At 36.6% G+C, this 25,550-nt stretch overlaps 2 long non-coding RNA genes across 3 annotated transcripts; one reads left to right on the top strand and one right to left on the bottom strand.

The window, feature by feature from the left end:
• The first annotated feature begins 574 nt into the window (after window positions 1-574).
• On the top strand, window positions 575-23,344 carry LOC141376205 (uncharacterized). 2 transcript variants are annotated; one of them, XR_015499895.1, is made up of 3 exons: window positions 575-633; window positions 3,523-3,839; window positions 21,000-23,344. It is a non-coding gene; the product is annotated as an uncharacterized LOC141376205 (long non-coding RNA). The 2 variants fall into 2 exon arrangements; XR_015499896.1 differs by lacking the exon at window positions 575-633 and adding an exon at window positions 18,852-18,951.
• Window positions 5,639-9,231, bottom strand: LOC147835405 (uncharacterized). The gene is made up of 3 exons (XR_015499900.1): window positions 8,542-9,231; window positions 7,731-8,498; window positions 5,639-7,400 (listed from the first exon to the last, which is right to left on the bottom strand). It is a non-coding gene; the product is annotated as an uncharacterized LOC147835405 (long non-coding RNA).
• Window positions 23,345-25,550: the final 2,206 nt, after the last annotated feature.

Genomic DNA, 25,550 nt, shown 5'->3' with positions numbered 1-25,550 from the left:
AAGAGGAAGGTTGTGACTCTTTGGACAGGCTTTTTCCACGTAAATGTGGAGGTCAACAGCGATGGTGGTTACAGAACACAAAGAGTTCATTCATGCTGTACGTTTAGCAAGGTCAGCAGGTGTTTGGGGAAGTTGTTTGACATTGTTTTATACATTATTCAGGGTTGAAAAGGTAAGTGACTTCAAGTTAAAAATAAGATATGTATTTGACTGAAGTGTTTACACTTATTACTAGAAATATAGTATGAGTATAATAGTATTGAGGATGATTATTGAAACAATGTTTAGGTTATATGTGAAAATTATAAGAAAATATGGAATAATGTGCAAATACGCGCATAAATATGCGCATAAATAAAAATCTTAAAGTGTAAAACATCAATGGTTTGGTTTTTGGTTTTAAACTTTAATTTGTTTTTATAAATAAATTATTTTGTTTTCTTATTATTTTCATTTTCGTTCAAAAAAATATTTATAACCTTATTAAAGTATAAGGGAAATGTTCATTTTTTGTTTTAAAATCAGTTTTACGTTGAGTGATGTCACTTCCTTTTGCTCCCGTCCCGCTCTCGTCAGCACTGATTTGGACTTGAGTGAGACAGGTATGGTGTGAGTGAGCTCCGTCATAAAAAGGTAAAATATAGTCGATTAGGTTAAAATGTTTGTTTATATCAGTGGATGACATGTTTTAATGATGGATTGAGTCAAATAGTGTCATTGTTAAGCATTATTTTTTAGTATAAAGTGAGTTTTGATGTTATAAGATGTTATGGCCTTGTTTCAAGTTGCCGCCCGCGCCAATTTTTTAAATGGCGGCTTATATATTATTTTCCTGACGATTTTGCTACTTAAACAGTAAAAAAAGGGTGGATTATGTCTGTGAAATCGGCATACAGTTAAAATTGTCAAAAGATATTGTCATGTTTTGTCCAGTTTGTGTCTTTGTAGTCATTTGTCTTTGGTTTGGTAATTTGCTTCAGTGTTGTTGGGGACAGTGGTTCACTTTTCTTTTTTGCAACTCTCACTGAACAGAGAGCTAAAAGTGTGTCTTGTGTGGTGTTAATCACTGTCCTGTCTTTAATAAACTCCAGGTATGTAATTGAAACAAAATAATAACCACTATACGATCGATAGACTGAAATAATTGTCTTTATTTTCAATGTATGAGATTAAATGTAGAGAGTATGTGTAGAGATGTATGTGTTACATATTAATATATAATATTATTTATGTAAATGATTATTTTTATGTTATGCAAGTTTGTATGTATGTGACGTTTATTGTGTGTTTAAAGAAAAGAGAAACAAATTATTTGATGTAAAAAGAGTTTATTGTTAAATAGGAACTGATTTGGACTTGAGTGAGACAGAACAGAGAGCTGAAAGTGTGTCTTGTGTGGTGTTAATCACTGTCCTGTCTTTAATAAACTCCAGACGTGATCCACCAGTGGTGTCTGTGAATTTTTTTGTGGTGAGGGACGAAGTCCACTACAGTTGTACATAAATATATAAATATTGCTGCTTTTTCCAACTAACAAAGTTTATTTCTAAACTAATTTCTAGAGGATCATGTGCTTATGATTGCTTGCGGCTGGACCCGCATTATCCAATTTACATTGAACCAATCAGACAATTCCTAAGCTACTATAAATACCCTAGGTTACTTATCACAGCTATCTTCCCCCCTTCCACCCCTACTCCTTCTCCTTCCTAGATTAGAATTGTTGCCTCACAGCAAGAACATCTCTGATTCCAGTCTTTACCAAACCAGCTGACGTTTCTGTGGGGAGTTTGCACGTTCTCCTCGTGCTCACGTGGATTTCCCCCAGGTACCCCGATTCCTCCCACCATCCAAAAACATGCAATCTAAGTTTGACTAATCCAAATCAACACCATACCAAGCTCCTACCAAGTACTTATCTCTTTAAAGATCAACTACTATCTGCTTGAAACCAGGGGATGTGACACTGACAACAGAGGTGCGGATCCACATGCAGGTTTATTAGCAAGGTCAGGTCAGCAATGGTCAATATAGGGGCAAACAGATGGATAAAAGCAATCCAGAATCGTAGTCAATAGGCAGGCAGATTGTCAGAGGCAGGCAGCAAACAAGATTAAACCAATAAACAAGGCAAGGAGCAATAAACACTGTAAAGCAAGACAAAGGAAACGCGTTGTAATGTCACTAGAACAGATAACGACTCAACAACAACAACAAAGTGAGCCGAATATATGCGAGAGCGTAATCAGAGGACAATTGGAGCAGGTGTGTGTGTATATGTAGTCCATAACATGGTGGATTTGTATGGCATGTGAAAGAGAGTGTTTACCAGTGACCTCTGGTGGTTAGATCGCTGGTAATCATGACACTGCTCTTCAGCCACCATGACGGGGGTTCTCGAAATCTACCTGAGCTCAAACTCCCCTCTCGCCTTGCAACAAGAGGGAGCCCCAGGCTCAAGGATCTTATGAGCTCAGGGCTCCCTCCCGGGACAGCGTGCCAAACTAGCTTTATAATCAATCATCAGCTAAGTGTGAAATCTTGAGAACCTATTTAAGCAACAAGGGCTTATTGTGGTTATGTACCCCCGTCTACATTTTTGGAGACTGCAAATTAGTACAGTCCTGGGTTGCAGCTGGAAGGGTATCCACTGCGTAAAACATATGCCAGAATAGTGGGCGGGACTAAGCCGAAGGAAAGTTATTCAATGAATTGAAGATGAGCACAGATATACAATGGGCGAACAAATTTGTATTTACTTTTTTTTGGCAGTTCTTGGAGCTTGTGCATAATTTTATTTCCAAAGATGATTAAATAAATTTACATTAAAATTAAATAAAATTGAATATTAGATACAATATTAAATATTTGCTGAAAAATTATTTTATTTTATTTATTTATTTATTTTTTTGTATTTTTTTATTATTGTTCAATGAGTTCTATTGTTAGGAACATAAATATATAATTTAAAATAAAGTAAAATACAAAAAACAAATTCAATAAAATTATAATAAAATAAAATATTAAAAACATTAAATATTTGCTTAATTTTATTTTATTTTTTTTTTTATTGTTCGATTCATGTGCTCCATTGTTAGGAAAATAAAACTATAACATAATAAAATAAAAAAATCAATAAGAAATTAAATTAAAATATAAAAATTATTAAATAAAATTATATTAAAATTAAATTAAATATTAAATAAAAATATTAAATTAAATTAAATAGCTGTGTTTTTATTTTCCTCAATCTGCTTCCACAGAAATTTACAAAGACATAATCTTTGGCATGACTTGACTGCTTACAGCAAGTAAAAAATGCATTTTAATCCTTTAATTGGCATTTGATTTTCTCTTACCTTATTGACTTCACAGTTATCACAGCTCTCTTAAATATTATTATTAGATTAAATAAACACAATCAGATGATTATTCAATAATTGTAATCAATCATTCAATAGTAACTTGTGGTTGTCATGATGGTCCTTCTGGATCTTCTGCTTCTGTGTTGTTTATCGATAGACTGAGAACAGGACAGGCACAGACAGACACCTCTCTGAGAAAAGGAGCTGCTGGCAGTGTGTGTGTGTGGAAAAGGTGCCAGGAGGACGTGGCACTTGTTGGCGATTTGGAGTCGTTTCTGTGGCCTGCTGCATTTAACGGGATTGGCTGATGAACTGGGGACTGAGCCATTAATCTCTCTTCCCTCTTATCCAATTACAGCACCTATAGAGGAGCAAAGCAGAGCAGCGAAAGCAGAGTGTTTGTGCCAAATGCCAGCGGCAAAACTCACAACAGACTGTGTTTTACAATCACAACTATCTGGAGGCGGCTGAAAGGTACAGTTCAGCCCAAAATGATTGTTTGGTCAGTGTTTGCTGACCCTCAAGCCTTTTTAGAGCTTGTCAGTGCTGTTATTTTTGCACTGGAATGGAAAAGTTTTCTTTTTCATACAATAACAGATCATGTCCATAAAGCTGCAAAAAAGGAATTATTAAAGTTAGGTCATGCAACTTATGCAATATATTGAATCTTTTTGAAGTCAGATGATGAAACTTGTGTTACATTTTAAGCTCTTTTTCCATTGATAATCATTCTTCCTGTGGAAATTTTACTTAAAATATGCTAGGACTGAATATTTTGTTTGTTTTGTTTTGTTTTTTGTTCTTTTTTTGTGATTTGTTTGTTTTGTTTTATTTGATTTTATTTTGTTTTTTGTTTTGTTTTTTGCTTAATTTTGTATAGTTTTTTTTGTTTGTTTTTTTTTTTTTTTTGTTTAGTTTATTTTACTAATTTATTTTAATTCATTCTATTCTGTTTTGTTTTGTTTATTTTGTTAATTTATTTCCATTTGTTTTATTTTTTTTCATTTTTTTGTTTTGTTTTTTTGTTATTTTGTTTTGTTTTATTTAGTTTTTTGTTAATTTATTTTTATTTATTCTATTTTGTTTTGTTTTATTTTGTTAATTCATGTTTGTTTATTCTATTCTATTTTTGTTTATTTTGTTAATTTATTTTCGTTTATTCTATTTTGTTTTGATTTGTTTTGTTTATTTTGTTAATTTATTTTGCTTATTTTATTTAGTTTTTTAGTTTAGTTTTGTTTATTTAGTTTTTTTATCTCGTTTTATTTTGTTTAATTTTGTTGTTTTTTGTTTTGTTTATTATACTAATTTTTTAATGTATTTAATTATTTATTAGCTTTTCTATGTTTTTAGTTTAAATTTTGCATTCACCATTTTTTACTATTTATTTATTTATTTTTATTTATTTTTTTGCTGTTTAATTAGTTTTATTCATTTTAATATACATTTTAGTTATTTTATTACGTTATCCTAATCTTATTACAATGAGTGACATTTCCAATTCTCTTTTTCTTAATATTTATTCATTTATTCGTTCTATTTTCGGCCTTGTTCTTTTTTATCAATCTGGGTGACCACAGCAGAATGAACCGCCAACTTATCCAGCATATGTTTTACGCAGTGGATGCCCTTCCATCTGCAACCCATCTCTGGGAAACATCAATACTGACTCATTGACACACATACACTACGGACAATTTTTAGCTCACCCAATTCACCTATACCAAATGTTTTTGGACTTGTGGTGGAAACCGGAGCACACAGAGGAAATCCACGATAACACTGGGGCTCGAACAGCAACCTTCTTGCTGTGAGGCGATCGTGCTGTCCACTGCACCACCGTGCTGCTTCCACTAATAATTATCTTAATTTTATTTCATCTTCATAGTTTTGCTGTTTTATTTTATTTCAGTATTTTTATATTTTGGGGCAAAGCAGTGGCGCAGTAGGTAGTGCTGTCGCCTCACAGTAAGAAGGTCGTTGGTTTGACCCTCGGCTTAGTTGCCGTTTCTGTGTGGATGTTTCCCAGAGATGGGTTGTAGATGGAAGGGCATCCACTGCGTAAAAACCTGCTGGATAAGTTGGCGGTTCATTCCGCTGTGGCGAACCCAGATAAATAAAGGCACTAAGCTGACAAGAAAATGAATGAATGAATGAATTTTTATATTTTTTATTTATTTTATTTTATAAAAATTTTTGTTTTTCAGTTTTAATTTTGCATTCACCATTTTTTATTATCTTTAGCTCTTAAATTAGTTTTTTTTTTATATTTTATGGAGATTTATTTATTTTTGTATACATTTATTTATTTTATTACTTAAGTTTATTACAGTGAGTGACATTTATAATTCTCCTTTTCTCATTCTCTAATAAGTGCATTTATTTTGTTTAAACTTTATTGCGATTATTCAGAATAATTTTCAATATGTTCTTTTAAATGAATGATTACAGCACATAAACTGTAGAAAGACTTTCACAGATATCAAATATAGCAATACAGAAATATATTTTATTTAAATTTTAGGAAGAGGCCATTTATTTAAGTTAAACATTTCATCTAATAATGACATTTTATTCCTTTTTTAGCTTTATTTCCATTACCTGATATATTACCAGATTTTTTATCATGTTAATGTTAGATTTATTTTTAGATACCAATAATAGCACTTGTATAAAACCACCTTGAAGCTTTTAGAAAATCAATAAAAACTAATTTGAACTAATTTATGAATTTATTAGTACAAATAATATTGACAAAATTAATTCAATAGGTTTTACAATCATTCATTTAATCATTTTCCTCCTTAGTCCCTTTATTCATCAGTGGTCGCCATCGCGGAATGAACGGCCAACTTATCCTGCATATGTTTTACACAGCGGATGCCCTTCTAGCTGCAACCCTGTGCTAGGAAACACCCATGCACTCTCACATTCACAAACACACACTACGGCCAATTTGGTTTATTCAATTCACCTATAGCGCATGTGTTTAGACTGTGGGGGAAACCCAGAGGAAACACACACTAACTCAGAGAGAACATGAGAACTCTACACAGAAATGCCAACTGACCCAGCTCAGACTCGAACCAGCGACCTTCTTGCTGTGAGGCGACAGTGCTAACCACTGAGCCACTGTGCTGCTTAGATTTTTATGAAAATAAAGAGTTGTTTACTATACCTGGTAATTTGCATATAATTCTAAATATCATGAACATATGTAAAATGGGTTTGGACCAAAACAACATAACTTGTTGATAGACTCAAAGTGGGAACATAAATGATGCCTATCATATGATCACCTCAACAGAATCTGCTGGAGAAATAGTCAGTATGAATTGGTTTCAGGCTATTGGATGGTGAGGTGGGAGAATGGGAATAGTGGAGAGTGAAGCAGTGTTTAAATCTGCTAAGCACTGTGGACAATTAGGCTTAAATGCTGCTATTATCTGTATGGGCCAGCTGTCTTTGCAGAATGATTTCTGGTGCTATCAGATGGTTTTGGATGAGTAATCAGAGATCATGCTGTTTGGTGTCGCTTCCAACTGAACAGCATTACTGAACCAACTCGCATTAATGGACAATTTCACCACAACAGGAAAGAAAACAACAGTTTCACCCTAGTTTATTCCAACATTTAACATTTTATCCTTTAGTGAGACAGATTACATCATTGGTCTCGCATAAGACATCACTAGTTTCTCACAGGACATCACTAGTCTCTCAAAGGACATACAAGTGTCTCACTGGACATCACTAGTCATTCACAGGCGATCACTAGTCTCCCACAGGACATCACTAGACTCTCACAGGACATACCTAGTTTTTGACACAACATCTATGGTCTCAGAGGACATCACTAGTATCTAACAGAATATAGCTAGTCTCTCACAAGATTTTACTAGTTTCCCAAAGGACATCACTAGTCTCCCACAGGACATCACTAGTTTTTCAAAGGACATCACTAGTCACTAATAGGACATCACTAGACTCTCACTACTGACTAATAGTATATCACTAGTCTTTCGCAGGATATCACTAGTCTTTAACAGGATATCACCAGTCTCTAACTGGACATCACCAGTCTCTAACTGGACATCACCAGTCTCTCACAGGACATCACTAGTCTCTCACGGGACATCACCAGTCTCTAACAGGACATCACTAGTCTCTTACAGGACATCAATAGTCTCTCACAGGACATCACTAGTTTCACAGGACATCACTAGTCCCTCACAGGACATCATTAGTCTCACAGGACATCACTAGTTTCATAGGACATAACTAGTCTCTTAACAGGACATGACTAGTCTCACAAGACATCCCTAGTTTCTCAAAGGACATCACTAGTCACTACTAGGACATCACTAGTCTCTCACAGAACATCACTAGTCTCTCACAGGACGTCACTAGTAGGACATCACTTTTCTCTCACAGGACATCACTAGTTTTTGACGGAATCACTGGTCTCAGAGGACATTACTGGTGTCTAACAGAAAATTGCTAGTCTCTCACGATATTACTAGTTTCTTAACTGGACATCATTATTCACTAGTAGGATATCACTAGTCTCTCACAGGACATCACTAGTCTCTAACAGGACATCACTAATCACTAATAGCACATCACTAGTCTCACAGGACATCACTAGTCTCTAACAGGACATCACTAGTCACTAATAGGAGATCACTTGTCTTTCACAGGACATCATTAGTCTCTCACAGGACATCACTAGTCTCACATGACATGACTAGTCTCACAGGACATCACTATCGCTAGATCACTAGTTTCTCACTTGACATCGCTAGTTTCTTAAAGGACATAACTAGTCTCTCAAAGGAAATTGCTAGTTCCTCATTTGACATTGCTTATCTCTCACGGGACATCACTAGTCTCTCAAAGGAGATCACTAGTTTCTAATAGAACATCACTAGTCTCTCACAGGACAGCACTAGTCAATAACAGGACATCACTAGTCATTAATAGGACATCACTAGTCTCTCAAAGGACACCACTAGTTTCTTACGGGACATCACTAGTGTGACAGGACTAGTCTCACAGGACATCACTAGTCTCTCACAGGACATCACTAGTCACTAGTAGGACATCACTAGTCTCACAGGACATTGCTAGTATCTAACAGGACATCACCAATCACTAATAGGACATCACTAGTCACTAGTAGGACATCAGTAGTCTCTGAGAGGACATCACTAGTCTTTCAGAGGACATCACTAGTCTGAGAGGACATCACTAGTCTCTCAGAGGACATCACTAGTCTCTCAGGACATCACTAGTCACTAGTAGGACATAACTAGAGTACAGGACATCACTAGTCTCTAACGGGACATCACTAATCACTAATAGGACATCACTAGTAACTAGTAGGATGTCACTAGTCTCTCAGAGGACATCACTAGTCTCTCAGAGGACATTACTAGTCTCTCACAGGACATCACTAATCCCTAATAGGACATCACTAGTCACTAGTAGGACATCACTAGTCTCACAGGACATCGCTAGTCACCAATAGGACATCACTTATCTCTTACAGGACATCACTAGTCTCACAGGATATGACTAGTCTCACAGGACATGACTAGTCTCACAGGACATGACTAGTCTCACAGGACATCACTAGTCTCTCACAGGACATCACTAGTCTCTCACATGATATCACTTGTCTCTCACAGGATATCACTAGTTTTTGACAGGGCATCACTAGTCTCTTAAAAGACATGGCTGGACTCTCAAAGGAGGATCGCTAGTTTCTCACTTGACATCGCTTATCTCTCACCGAACATCACTAGTCTCTCAAAGGATACCACTAGTCTCTAATAGAGCATCACTAGTCTCTCACAGGACATCACTATTCACTAATAAAACATCACTAGTCTCTTACAGGACATCACTAGTCTCTCAAAGGACATCACTAGTTTCTTACAGGACATCACTAGTGTAACAGGACATCACTAGTCTCACAGGACATCACTAGTCTCTCAAAGGACATCACTAGTTTCTCACAGGACATCACTAGTGTCTCAGAGGACATTACTAGTTTTTTACAGGACATCACTAGGGTCTCAGAGCACATCACTAGTCTCTCACAGGACATCACTAGTCTCTCAGAGGACATCACTAGTCTAACAGGACATGACTAGTATCACAGGAAATCACTAGTTTCTCAAAGGACATCTCTAATCTCTCACTGGACATCACTAGTTTTTGACAGGACATTACTAGTTTCACAGGACATCACAAGTTTTTGACAGGACATTACTAGTCTCTCAAAGAACATCTCTGATCTCTCACAGGACATAGAAAGTCTCCATAGGACCTCACCAGTTACTCCAGGTAAAATCCCTATAATGGGCAGCCTTGAGTGTCCCATTGCTTTATTTGATAAACGCTTGTCTGAGCAAATCAGCAAAAACAAACAAACCTGAAGTCGTAATAAGATTAACAGGAAGTCCAGGCACTTGCTTGTCTATTTCCTTCTTTTCTCCATGCATAATGTCTTAATTGGGTAATTCAGAAAGGGCTTTATTAGATTATGGGAGCAATAGCAAAATCCTATTTGTGTGGCATGGATGTGTTATACGGCCCTGAGTGTTGCATTTACTTGCTAATAGTGAACGCAGCATGCATCCCGACATCCTTCATGCCTAGATGGCATTATTCTTTGTGTACAAATGAGCCAATTTTATTATCTCCTGAGAGGTTAAATCTTTGTCTCGAGGGAGGTGCTCTTTCAGATTCTGACTGTCATAATGAGCACCAAACAGTCAAAGTGTCTTTTCTGAAAGGATCCTCTAGGTGTGGAGGGGGAGCGATTATTCACTGTTATGAATATTGTGCATTTGTCAGTCCCACTTATCGCAATTTTCCCCTCTTACCTCCAAGACAACAAGCAACATCAGCATGAAAGCTTTTTGCTGTTTTCATTTTGATTCATGCAAATTACATTACGACATGCAAAAAACAACTGCAATTTAACTGTGTTCTGCTTTGGATGTTTTTTCTGTTTCTCTTTGCGATTGTGTTATGACATTAGGCTTTCTTTGCTCAGTGCATTAACAGATCAATATCATCAGTCGTAGTGGCCTTTTTAAATCATAATGGCTACTGTATGTACAGTGAGGCTGTTTCTTGCAGACGAGTGCTTGACTGTAAAAGGTTCTGTCACAGAACTATTGAATAGATTTATTGCTGTTACCGTATATTGTTCTGTCACTTTAATGCAATGAAATAACAAAAAGCATTCATTACTTTTTATTAAAGCGATAAATTAGGATTATGTCATTGTGTACTTACACCAATATTATTTCCCATTTGTTAAGCTGAAGTCACATCCATTTCTTTCACAGACTTTAATAGTGTAAAAATCTAGATGGTTCTGTGGGTCTCGTCTATCAAATCTGATCTTCATTTTGTATTGATTCAATATTTCTATTGGATTCAGGTCAGGTGATTGGCTGGTGCATTCTACAGCTTGGTTTTCTTTATCTGAAAGCATTTCAGAGTTTCCCTGGCTGTGTTTCGGGTCATTGTCTTGCTGAAATGTCCACCCTGGTTTGATTTTAATCATTCTGATCATGTAGATGTTGCTGAATTAATTTACAATGGCGAAAGGCAGAGGGTTGCTAAATAACTGCTGAATGATTTCAGCTGCTGTCTGGGCTTTCACTGCCTTTCTGCACCTGCCTTTCTTTATGTGTTCAATACTTTTTCTTTGTGTCATTTCATTTTGTTATACATTATTTATTTATTATTATTATTATTTATATTTTATTTATATTTATTATTATTATTATTATTTATTTTGTAAACTAATTAATTTTGTTTTCTTTTCAAATATTAATTTCTTTGGTTGCTATCAACATAAGGTGAAAATTTCAAGTCAACAGCACCTGAGAAAAATGCTGACATGCTGAATACTTATTTCCCCTTATATACACATACACAGTTGAAGTCAGAATTATTAGCCCCCTTGTTTATTTTTTTTCTCCAATTTCAGTTTAATGGAGAGAGGACTTTTTAACACATTTCCAAACATAATAGTTTTAGTAACTCATCACTAATAACTGATTTATTTTAATTTGCCATGATGACAGTAAATAATATTTTACTAGATATTTTTCGGCCTAAAGTGACATTTAAAGGCTTAACTAGGTTAATTAGGTTAACTAGGCAGGTTAGGGTAATTAGGCAAGTTATTCTATACCGATGGTTTGATTTGTAGACTATCGAAAAAATATATACAGCTTAAAGGGGCTAATAATATTGACCTTAAAATGGTCTTAACAAATTAAAACTGCTTTTATTCTAGCCAAAATGAAACAAATAAGGCATTCTCCGGAAGAAAAAAACATTCAGACATACTGTGAAATTTTCTTGCCTTGTTAAACATAATTAGGGAAATATTTTAAAAAGAAAAAAAATCAAAGGGGGGCTAATAATTCTGACTTCTATCTATCTATATATATATATATATATATATATATATATATATATATATATATATATATATATATATATATATATATATATATATATATATATATATATATATATATATATTTATTTATTTATATTTATATTTATAGCGAAGCAGTGGCGCAGTAGGTAGTGCTGTCGCCTCGCAGCAAGAAGGTCGCTGGGTCGCTGGTTCGACCCTCGGCTCAGTTGCATTGCTGTGTGGAGTTTGCATGTTCTCCCTGCGTTCGCGTGGGTTTCCTCCGGGTGCTCAGGTTTCCCCCACAGTCCAAAGACATGCGGTACAGGTGAATTGGGTAGGCTAAATTGTCTGAAGTGTATAAGTGTGTGTGAATGTGTGTGTATGTTTCACAGAGATGGGTTGCGGCTGGAAGGGCATCCGCTGCGTAAAAACTTGCTGGATAAGTTAGCGGCAAAGGCAACCCCGGATTAATAAATTGACTAAGCCGACAAGAAAATGAATGAATATATATATATATATATATATATATATATATATATATATATATATATATATATATATAAGGAGTAATAATAATAAATAAGGAGTAAGGACTGGTGATAGTGTTTGGGAATTTAATAACGCATGCCAAATGGAAAGAAAAAAGCTGCCATATTTCGCGATGTGTGTGTATGTGCGGTCCTTTACTGACAGTCGCATGTGTGGATCTTGTCAGAAAATATGGCGAAAAGTCCTACATAACAGCAATAGTTTGGTCAGTGCAAATCAGTGCGTGCCGAAACGGAAGCTCCCATATTTATTTCAACCCATCCCTATTTCCCTCCCCAGACACTCCCACCACTCTCGCCACAGCCATATCACCCTGCAGCCAAAGACCGGTTACTCACTGATGCTAAGCAGAGCTGAGCCTGGTCAGTACCTGGATGGGAGACCACTAGGGAACACTAGGTTGCTGTTGGAAGTGGTGTTAGTGAGGCCAGCAGGAGGCGGTCAACCTATGGCCTGTGTGAGTCCTAATGCCCCAGTAAAAGTGAAGGGGACACTAAACTGTCAGTGGGCGCCGTCTTTCGGATGAGACATTAAAGCGAGGTCCTGACTCTCTGTGGTCATTAAAAATCACATGGCACTTCTCGTGAAAGAGCAGGGGTGTAACCCCGGTGTCCTGGCCAAAGTCCCTCTATCGGCCCTTACGATCATGGCCTCCCAATCATCCCCTTCCACCGAATTAGCTCTATCACTGTCTCTCCACTCCCCCAATAGCTGGTGTGTGGTAACCGTTGTCCTGTGGCTGCCGTTGCATCATCCAAGTGGATGCTGCATACTGGTGGTGTTGTGGAGAAACCCCCCCTCATGATTGTAAAGCGCTTTGGGTGTATGGCCATACACAATAAATGCGCTATATAAATACACATTATACCTAAACAGAGCTGGACACACCCACTTTCCTGACTTTTTTCAAACTACAAGTGTAAAAAACACCCTGCTGAAACAGGGGGGTTCTGTGGCCCTTTAGGTTTTCTGGGGGAACAACTTAATTGTCTACATTCAATCCACTTAAATTTGTAAAAACGTTTAACTTCATTTGTGTGGAACCTACACTGTAAAAAATAAATCCCTAAAATTTACGGTAAAAAACCGGCAGCTGTGGTTGCCAGTACTTTACCGTTAAAACCACGGTACAAACCGTAAAAGTAATTTCTCATTTTTATGGTAAACTACCGTATTTATTAATTTATAGAGGTAATATATCAGTATTTTGAATGACCAACATCTACACATCTTTTGTTACACAGTTAGACACGTTAGCACACCAAAATGCAGGTGATGAGGATGTAACATAATGAGTCAATGCTCATCACAATCAACTTTTCCAACAAGCAGAAAAGATTATCAACATTTAGAAGGTGCTCAGTGTCATTCACACAGCTACTAAACACCAGTATGGTAACATGCATAAAATTAAAGTCATAAAATAAACACTGTTTATCAACATTAGATGTAACATAAATCTATAATGTACATAACCAATGGGGAAACAACAAAAAAATCCATAATAATGTCAACAAAATGCGTAAAAAGTGATGTGCCATGCAGGGAATTCTGGGAAAGTCAATTTACGGTTATTCGCCGTATATATTAAGGAAACATACCGTTAACCAGATTACAGATTTGTACTGTAGCATTTTTACAGTTTTTTACCGTTGAAATCACGGCCATTTTTTACAGTGTAGCATTTTTACAGTGTAAGTATGAACATCAAAACATCAAATCTGAACATTTAAAACCTTCACAGTCATATTCTTCTAACTTCAAGTAAACATTATTTTTCATGCATCAACAGCGTCTTCATAAAGCACTGCCGTTCACCGTACCCTCACACAATAAGTCTGGAAAAAGATTGAATTATGCAATCTAATTATGTAAATTTGCTGCGGCTCTTTTAATGAGCCCGGTATTAGTCTGTATCCTTTATCAGTTGCCTGCAGTCTAATGTTGGGACAGTGCTGCTCGCATCCTGTTAGGAGTGTCTGCACTAATTGGCTGCTTTATATAAGAGAAACCTGTGGGAGACAGGATTCGGATTGTCAGATGTGTAGAACAAACAAACAGCAGAGCCCGGCACGGCACAGAAATAGCTGGCAACAAGCCGTCCCCGAGGAGCTTTCAGCACAGCCACCAGGAACAGCAGAGACGAGATGAAAGCTTGAAGAGATCCTTCGCCCCAACATCAAAACGTGTTGACGGAGCAGAGTGCATGGGGGATTTAGCCTCTTGTGCATTCCACACTGTAGAGGGTTAATAGATGGCCGTTTCCAGAAAAATGCCCTCCTTGTTCCGGATTGGCTTAGAAGAGCTGGAGAGAGAAAAATGCTCCAGTGAGGAAAACAAAAAAATGTCCTTCTTATTGGAGCCTTTTAAAGGTGCAAAACATCCAGAGACCAAACTGAGCCCTGCTGAGGAGTCAGCCAGACATCCTGTCACACTGCATTAGTTTGCTGCTGTTTTCTTGACAAAGTAAACAAACTGTTGTGTAAACTTGAGCTCTATCTGACTAGAAACTACAATGTAAAACCCCAACAAACTAACAGCAACTCAGGGTTTCAAGAGGTTTGCAGCTCTATCTATGTTCACCTATCTATCCATCCATCTATCCATTATCACTACAGTTTATCAATCCTTTCATTATATATTCACCAATCTATTTAACACCTGAACAAACTATTAACATTAGACGTTGCCTAGCATCCATCCATCCATTCAGCTTTGTTCATCCTTCTGTCTCTTCATCCTTCAGTCCATCTTGTCATCAGTCTATTTATTCACGTGCCTGTGTATAATTCATCCAAAAAGTCATCCTACTGTTTATCTATCCATCCATCCATATATTCATCCATCAGTCTATCCATTAGTCCATCCATCCATCGATCTGTCCATGCATTCTTCAGTACGTCCGTTCATCCATCCATCCATCCATCCATTCATTCATCAGTCCATCCATAGATGTGTCCAACCTTCAGTATATCCAATTTTGTCCATTTATCCATCAGTAAATCCATACATCTATACATCTGTCCATCCATCCATCCGTCTGTACGATTCATTTATCTGTCCATCCATCTATCTGTCCATCCATTTTTCAGCCCATTCATCCGTCCATCCGGCAGTCCATCCATTCTTCTGTCATCCATCCATCCATCTATCCATCCATCCATCTGTCCATTAATTCATCTGTCCATCCATTCATTCGTTCAGGAGTCCATTCATCCATCCATCAGTCCAACCATCGGTCCATCCATTTATTAATCAGTCCATCCATCCATGTGTCCATCCTTCAGTCTATCTATTCTTCTGTCCATCCATCCGTCTGTACGATTCATTTATCTGTCCGTCCATCTATCTGTCCATCCATTTTACAGCCCATCCATCAGTCCATCCGGCAGTCCATCCATTCTTCTGTCATCCATCCATCCATCCATCTGTCTATTAATTCATCTGTCCGTCCATGAGTCCATCCATTCATCCATCCATTAGTCCAACCATCGGTCCATCCATTTATTCATCAGTCCATCCATTCATGTGTCCATCCTTCAGTCTATCTATTCTTCTGTCCATCATCCATCAGTCCATCCATCAGTCCATCCATCCATCCATCTATCCATCTGTCCATCCATAAATTTATCCATTCATCCATCAGTCCATCCATTCTCCAGTCCATCCATCTGTACCCTCTATCTGTCCATTTATTCTTCAGCCCATCCATCTGTCCATCTTTCAGTCCATCCATTCTTCTGTCCATCCTTTCATTCGTCCATCCATCCATCAGTCTATTCATTTGTCCATTAGTCCATCTATCCATCCATCGATTTGTCCATGCCTTCTTCAGTCCATCCATCCTTCAGTCCATCCATTCATCATCATCCTTCAGTTTATCCATAAGTTTATGAGTTTACCATATCGTACAAATTCTCATGACTACTCTGGTTATGCTTCTCCAAATTTCAGTTTCAAAACTTTCATAAGATTTTTCTTAAAGATTTTCTCAATCCTGCATTTAAGTTTGGGCGTTTCTGGGTGACTCTGTTTTTATTTCTAATAATACTATTAGCTCACATATATTGTCTGTGTCTGGTTATAGTGAAATATGAATGTATCCCAGCTAGATAAATCTTCTCAACATGTGGTTTAACCACCTGATTTGTACAACTTACAAATAAAGCGATCAATGACCAACTCTCCAACAAAAGCCTTCAGTCTGTCTGCTACATGAATACTTCCACCATGACCAAAGCATAATGGGGCTTGTATACGGTTCCTGCAACACAGAGATAAATAGTGTGGCACAGACAGCAGTTTATCAGGTCGTAACACCCAGCGCATGCGTTTCCCCAGCAAACCCCCCACCCGCCATCTCCGCTGACCTATGTGGCCGTTGTTGTCTGTGATGTGGCTGCTCTGCATAACACTGACATTTACTGGATCAGAGATTCATCAGTCTGAAGCGGCCACATCCGGTGTCATTAATCGAAAGGGACGTCTGAGCGTCTCAGGCACAAGGTGCATAATGTGCTGTACATGCTCAGAGTCCAATCTCTCCAGTTAATTACAGTGACAAATGGTAGACGGGCCCCAAAAGTGCACAGCGCAGTTAAAAAAGTGACAGGTTCATTTTTGAATGTAAACAAATTCCTGGATTCAGTGTAATCTAATTACTACCTGGAGCGCTCATGCATATAGTGCAACAAACAGCAGAAATGCCTTGGATGAGGTCAGTTTGCTCTCTGAATGAATGGATGTTATTACAGCGGTTTGGAGGAAAAGTACAATGTGCGGGATTTGCTGAAGGAATTTATTCTCAAAGATGACCAAAATCCATTTATCTATCTCTACAAAAATATTAAACAACAGTATTGATTAAATGTTTTCTTGACCCTGCTAAAAAAAAACAGCTTTAACCAGTCTAGGCTGGTTGGCTGGTTTTAGCTGGTCGACCAGGCTGGTTTTAGAGGGGTTTTAGCCATTTCCAGGCTGGTTTCTAGCCATTTTCAGCCTGGTCTTAGCTGGTCAGGCTGGGAGATGACCAGCTAAAACCAGCTTGACCAGCCTAGCTAGGCTGGGAGCCCAGCCAAAACCAGCTATGTCCAGCTTAAACCAGGCTGGTCAAACTGGTTTTAGCTGGATTTAGCTGGTCATTTTCCTGCCTGACCAGCTAAGACCAGGCTGGAAATGGCCAAAACCCCTCTAAAACCAGGCTGGCCAACCAGCCTAGGCTGGTTTAAACTGGATTTTTCAGCAGGAGAGTAGCAAACCTCTGCATATTAGAATGATTTATAAAGGTTTGTGTGACTCAAAAAAAAGGAAAAAAAAAAAAGAGTAATGGCTGCTTAAAACAGGGATACGGTTTTATAGTATTCATTCATTCATTCGTTTGCTTTTGGCTTATTCCAGTGTTTCTCAACCACGTTCCTGGAGGACCACCAGCACATGTTTTGGATGTCTCCTTTGTCTGTCTCACCCATTACAACAGGTCTTTCAGTCTCTGCTAATGAGCTGATGATCTGAATCTGAATCCTTTAGAAACGTAGTTGAGAAACATTGGCTTAGTCCCTTTATTCATCAAGGGTCGCCACAGCGTAATGAGCCACCAACTTATCCAGCACATGTTCGATGCCCTTCCAGCTGCAAAACCAGTACTGGAAAAGTTTTACTGTACTTGTGTGTTTTATTTGTTATTGTATATTTATAGGTGGTTCATTCCACTGTGGCAACCTTTGAAAAAGAGACTAAGCCAAAGGAAAATAAATGAATGAATGTATATTTATATGTTTAGTTGTGTTTATGATCACATGAATTCTGCCTTATTAAGCATAAGACACTAGCTGATTGGCTAGTTTTAACCAGCCTATGCTGATTGGCTAGTTTTAATTGGTTGACTAGCCAGATTTTGAAGAGGTTTTGGCTTCCAGGCATGGCTTTAGCCTTTTCCACCAGGCCTTAGTCGGTCAAAACTGTAAAAAAAAAAAATAATAATAAAATTCCACACAATTCCTTCATGTTCTCACAACACAAATCGATTAAGTCAACTTAATCATTTTACAAATTTAGGTGAATTAAGCATAAAACAATTATGTAGTCCCTGCAAATTGTTAAAAATTAAGAATTGTGCTGGTTCAACTCATATTAAATAATTTACTACTTTGAAAAACTCAACTTTAACTTGTAATCTTGTTCATTTTTAGCTATATGATGTTTGCTGTAATTGGCGACAGCTGGGTTTAGCTGGTTGTCCAGTTTGGTTTTAAAGAGGTTAGGCTATTTCCAGGCATGGTTTTAACCATTCCCACCTTGGTTTTTACCATCTGGAGTGACCAGCTAAAACCAGCTTTATCAGACCAGGCAGGCTGTAAGACCAGCCAAATGTCCAAGCATAAATCAAAGGGTTGGAAATAGTAAAAATCCCTCTAAAACCAGACTGGTCAACTGGTAAACCTTAGGTTTAAGCTTAGGCTGGTTTAAGTATTTTGTTTTTTCAGCAGGCGATGACAGTTTCCAGATTAAAAAAAAAAAAGTTGATGAAGAAAACATTAAACAAAGATGGTTGGACAGAGTTTTCAAAGATGACTGGACTGAGAGGTATATTTACTTTGCTCCAATCCAGCACAAAACTGTTGAGTTTGATTAGTAATGAGATATGAGATGGAGTTGTGATGAAACAAATGTTTAGGCAGCTGACATTTCTCACATTAGACTGCTCTTATTGCATAAGTATTGTGTTACTTTTGACTTATCTCTGGTTGTGTTCTGTTCATAAAAATGCTGACACTGAAGTTTTGCACTTTTTATTAATGCATTTTAAAATTGAAAAGGCATTAAATTTTTTGTTGTTGATTGATGTAGCATATATGAATACACCCCTCACAAGTCTCTCATTTAAATTAACATGTTCTATAGGACGCTTTAAAATATTATATTTGTGCAAATACATTAGATTAAACAGTTCTGCAGCCAAATCTGGAAATAATCAAACAAAGTAGATATTGGTCCAAAATTAGTAGCCCAAATTTGTATTAGGGAGAAATCTTAGATAAAAGATTATTTATTTATTAATTTAGTTTGCAATATTTCACATGGATTTAATTGTATTATCTTTATATTTCTAAAGATGTTTAATGACTAAATATTATGTTAATGAATATATATATATAATTTAATAAATCTATTTTGTTCAAATGCACCAAAATATATTATCAATATTCACTGAGAATTGGATAATTTTCTAAATGGGGTGTACTCATGTATGCTGGTGAAAGGGATGTTTCTTTTTATTCTTTTTACAGTTATTTGCCTCATTTTCAAATAATCTTTTAAGCTGAAGTTTAAATACTGCATTTTAGTGACATTTTATGTGCTATTTTTTTCTGGATTAGCTTGTTGGGTCATCATCAAAACCACATATTTTAAACTTACCACAATAAAAAAAAACTTATTTATACATATTATTTTTAAAATACTAATTTAATTTATGAAATACATAATTCGAAAAAAAAAATATCTGTTAAAGGTTTAAATTAAAAAATGTGGCCTATTTTCATATATTTGACAAATAATAAACTGGCCAGCACATTTAACTTTCCTCAGTGTGAATATGGCCGTTTGAATAACAAAAATAAATAATTATAATAATAATAAAAATAAAGTAGAGCTTCCTGATTTTTCAAGTCTGTTTTGTAAAATAGTACATTTGAAAATTAATACATACTAACCCATAGAGTTAGGGTAACTTAAACCGTTTTAAGGAAACTGATTGCAACAAACCATTTAGGTTCAAAACTAATTCTAATGAGTGCTATGAACTTAATATATTTGAGTAAATGAAGCAATTTGAGCACAGTAAAACCCAATAAATGGAGAGAACTCAAGCCAACTCAAGACTGTAATACCTAATGAGTTAAGGCAACTCAAACCATTTGAGGACACCGATTGCTACAAACCATTTGTGTACTAATCTATATGAGTACTGTGAACTTGCTTCATTTTGAAGTAATAAAGTATTTAATCAACTCATTACCTTCAACACTGAGTTCAAAACTCTTTAAATGATTAGAATGAACTTTCAGTAACTGAGTTAACTCATTCCATTTGATAAAGTTGACTGTTTTACAGGTTTTACAGTGTAACAACAATAGTCTAATTAGTATTAAAATTAACTTTAGCATACTTTAGAATTACCTTCCAGTGCTTCAGACCTTTTTATTGGTCATTTGTCATTCAAGATTAAGGTCCAAGATTTAGAATAAAAGTTACTTATAAACTGTATTCAGTAGGTCAGAAGTGAAAGATGACTTCAGCTTGGTCTGAACTCTTAAAGCATTCATAGATTCGGTTTTTTTTTTAAATTCAGGATGGCATAGCAGTCAGAATAGGACAATTAATAACTTGTTCATAATGAACTCATGTATGGGATAAATTCTTGGCATTTGTCAGTGGGGGGTAACTCTTTCGACCACCTGAACCTCACTGGCTAAGGGCCTGTATGTGCACGTTTATTCCAGTCTCATTTTGTCATAACAATTTTTTCTGGACCATCGGCGTTGATGACAATTCTGATTTGGATGTTTGAATTGAGAACCACTGCTTTAGTGGGTTATAAACCTAACACTTGTGAGTTTTCCCTCCAACAGAAAAGCGCACGTCTGATTGTCATCGCAGAAGCGTCTGGCTTCTTATCAACAGAAGAATTCTCTCTTTATCAGTTTGCCGCAGAATGTTTTCTTGTGATTGCAGTTCTTCTGACGAACAACAGAGAAAACACCAAGAGAACAGAGGTGAAAGAAGCGAAAAATAACTTGTATCATAACAAGAGCATGGTGCTTTTTTCCTCTTGGCATCTAATTGAGTTAATTTGCCCTCTTGTTTTTGTTTTCATGTGCAGCTTTTGAAGCTTGACAACTTTGTAGACAGTAATTAGGTTAGTTACATTTGCTTGGAAGTGATAATTATTGTCAGCAAGCCAGGTGTAATGGCTTGAAATTCTGTTGCTAAACACAGGACACTTCGTGCACAAAACTGCAGCAGCTCATTCTGCCAAACAACTCGCTCTGAACACAAGCATCACACACTCGGAAATTACACAAACAACATATTTTATTAAGGCCCGTCTCCAGAAATAGCTCACACTATTTTTAACAAGGTAATTAGAGTTAACTACTGCTAAAATCATACAACTAAAAGCATTTTGTTCACTGAAATAATACATATAAGTGCAGTTGAAATCAGAATTATTCACCCTACTCTATGATCTTTTCCCCAATATCTGTTTAACGGAGAGGATTTTTTCAACGCATTTGTAAACGTAATAGTTTTAACAACTCATTTCTAATAACTGATTTATTTTATCTCTTTGCCATGATGACAGTAAAAAATATTTTACAAGACACTAGTATTCAGCTTAAATTAACATTTAAAGGCTTAACTATGATAATTAGGCAATTTAGTTTAAATAAGCAAGTCATTGTAAATGGTTTTTAAAAATTTAAGAACTGCTTTCATTCTAGCCAAAATAAAACAAACAACACTTTCTCCAGAGGGAAAAAAATATATATAGGAATTACTGTGAAAATGTCCTTGCTCTGTTAAACATCTTGGGAAATATTTGAAAAAAAATCACAGGAGGGCTAATAATTGTGACTTTAACTGTATATAGATCAAAAGTCGTAATTAATGGATGCAAAGTCAGCTCTGTCAGTGACAAAACGATTGAATTTTAATTTATAGCATTGGGATGAGCCATCTTACAGTTTTTCTCAGTGGCTTTGGTGCATTTCTCACAACACTATTTACATTTGCACATCAGGTAATGCATTTCTCAAAACAATTAGTCATTTGTGCACATCCTAGTAGCAGTTTCTCATTCTTTTCATCAATTGCAAATGCTTTTGGACATGCATCAATTGCTTTCATTGAACTCTCTGCTGTTTAGAACATTATCATCTGCTTATGTCATGTCAGTCAAAATTAACTAAACCTGTAAATGCCAAATAGTCATTCCATATAAAACTAATAGTCCTCATTTCACTATACTTGAGTTATTACATACAAAAATGTTGAACTAGTTGTCAAAATCGGTCAAGCAAATTTTATAAAACAAATTGTAAATCTTTATTTTCCTGAAAATGTCTTTAAAATTGAACAATTTCATGAATGATTTACAGACCTCTGTATGTTGTAGGCTCAGTTCCAATATGTACTGCAATATTGTTTACAGTTGTGCACAGCTCAACCCAAAGGAAGTTTATGTTTGTTGTAAATAAGGCTGTGTTTATTCTTTTGCACAATGCTGGGAATAAATTAAAATAGGAAAGAGCAAATGCAGAGTAAAAATGTAAAACATACATGTTCAGTGTCTTGTACTCAGATACCTCACTAAATGCAGTGATGTCCAACTGTACTGTAGTTTTCAAATGACTGTGCAAATAGTATATAGTGCTGTCTTGAGCATTTTCAGGAAGTGTCACCAAAATCTGACTTTTTTGCATTGAAAAAATGTGGAGAGTAAACTTTCATAATGAAAACATGACAAAGACATTTGACTCTCTTGTTCATAAACAATGGTGTCAGGACTTTTCATTTTGATTGACATCAATACTTGCTTTTGAGGAATGAACTATCCATTTTTGAGCATGAGCTAATTGTTTTGAAAAATTCATTAACTGCTGTGCAGAAATGCATTAGTGTGCTGAGAAGCGCACCAAAGCGACTGAGAAAAACTGTAATTTCAAGGGTGTCCTCACAATTCATGCAATTCTTTGCTCTTCACTTATCCAGTAGATTATTGCAAATGAATGAACAGCTGTCTGGAATACTCAATTCTGATTGGTCCGTCACAACATTGACCTTGGGTATGTTATTCTGAGATAACAATCACTAAATGTCTCACCTTTCTGTCATATTATATGTTGCATCTATACAGTAAAATTAGGGTGTAATTTTTTTGTAAAACATTTTATTAAAAAATGTATATTTATGTAAAAATCTTTAGTTGTTTCAACCCACCTTTTAAAATTGTGTGAAATAAGGGAACATGAGTTGGGCATAGACAGACAGACAGACAGATAGATAGATAGATAGATAGATAGATAGATAGATAGATAGATAGATAGATAGATAGATAGATTGACTTCTAGTTGATCATTTGGTATCAGAAGTGACTTATATGAAAGGCAAAGGCCTTTAGATTACACTTATTTTACCGAAATAATATATGATCATGCCTTGATTTTTAATTATTTAATTAGGACAGTAAGGTCTGACTTTGCTTAGACAAATGTCTTGTCACTTAACATAAATTATGTACAGTATAGAACATAAAGTCATGGTGCAGTGGAAAAAGAATTAATATTGTGTAAGACTCCATCATGAGCTTGGAGGACTGCATCCATACATCTCTGCAATGACTCAGATAACTTATTAATGGAGTCATCTGGAATGGCAAAGAAAGCATTTTTGCCGGATTCCCAGAGTTTATCAAGACTCTTTGGATTCATCTTCAATGCCTCCTCCTTCATCTTACCCCAGATACGCTCAATATTGTCACATGTCTGGTGACTGGGCTGGCCAATTCTGGAGCACCTTGACCGTCTTTGCTTTCAGGAACTTTGATGTGGAGGCTGAAGTATGAGAAAGAGCGCTATCCTGCTGAAGAATTTACCCTCTGCTGGGGTTTGTAATGTTATGGGCAGCACAAACGTCTTGATACCTCAGGCTGTTGATGTTGCCATCCATCTGCAGATCTCTTGCGTGCCACCATACTGAATGTAACCCCAAACCTTGATTTATTTGTGATGATTGGGATGCAGTTCCTATACTGCCACTTTTCCAAACTAGAAGTCAAGTTATTATTTGTTGCTCTTATACTGGGATCGGCGACAAGACTTTTGTTATGTAGTGTACTAGTTAAATATTATGTTTAAAAGAAATAAAATTGGATTTTTGCTTTGATAAACATATAGGGATGCACTATATTTCTTAAAAGTGCAAATAAACATTGTTCTTTATTGTTTATTCATTCATTCATTCATTTTCTTGTCGGCTTAGTCCCTTTATCAATCCAGGGTCGCCACAGCAGAATGAACCGCCAACCCATCCAGCATGTTTTACGCAGCGAATGCCCTTCCAGCCACATCCCATCTCTGGGAAACATCCACACACACATTAACACACACACTATACGGACAATTTAGCCTACCCAATTCACCTGTACCGCATGTCTTTGGACTGTGGGGGAAACCGGAGTACCCGGAGGAAACCCACGCGAACGCAGAGAAAACATGCAAACTCCACACAGAAACGCCAACCAAGCTGAGGTTCAACCCAGCGACCTTCTTGCTGTGAGGCGACAGCACTACCTACTGCGCCACTGCTTCGCCCCTTTATTGTTTATATAAGACACTTTTTATTGTTCCTCATTTTGCAATTGACTGGTCACAAAATTGTTATTGAACAAAGACTTTTGAAACTTTATAACTAAACTCTGTGAGCACTTGAGACACAAGAAAGGCTCGTTTGCTTGGCATCATGTACATTATACAAGACAATCTGAATGATCAGTGGATCTCTGTACAGGAGGAAACTCTATAGTCCTTTGAGTATTAGACAGGGCAACCTGAGAAACACTGGCCACCACAACATCGCTTTACATTCACATGACGCTCAAGAACCATCAGGCAGATTCAGCTAACAATAGATCTGAGTGTGTGTGTGTGTGTGTGTGAGAGAGAGAGATTTCACCTGGTGTGTGTGTGTTCATACCACATAAAGATGTGAAAACGTAATCTTGTATTAGACAATTTCATTCATCAATTTTCCTTCGGATGAGTCCCTTATTTATCTGGGATGCCTTTCCAGCAGCAACCCTGTACTGGGAAACACTCATATAAACTCATTTACACACACACATACTACGGCCAATTTAATTTTCTTTTCAGCTTAGTACCTTTATTAATCAGGGGCGCCACAGCGGAATGAACTGCCAACTTATCCAGCATGTTTTACGCACCGGATGCACATCGAGCTGCAACCCAACACTAAGAACCACCCATATATTCTCCATTCACAAACATACACTACAGACAATTTAGCCTACTCGATTCACCTATAGCACAATCGCCTCACAGCAAGAGGGTCACCGGTTTGAGCCCCGGCTGGGTCAGTTGGCATTTCTGTGTGCAGTTTGC

The sequence above is a fragment of the Danio rerio genome, chromosome 9 (genome assembly GCF_052040795.2).
Source record: "Danio rerio strain M-AB ecotype USA chromosome 9, GRCz13ab, whole genome shotgun sequence".
Taxonomy (NCBI): Eukaryota; Metazoa; Chordata; class Actinopteri; order Cypriniformes; family Danionidae; genus Danio; species Danio rerio.
The sequence above is the reverse complement of the archived record's forward strand: the minus strand, read 5'-3'. Positions and strand labels throughout refer to the sequence as shown.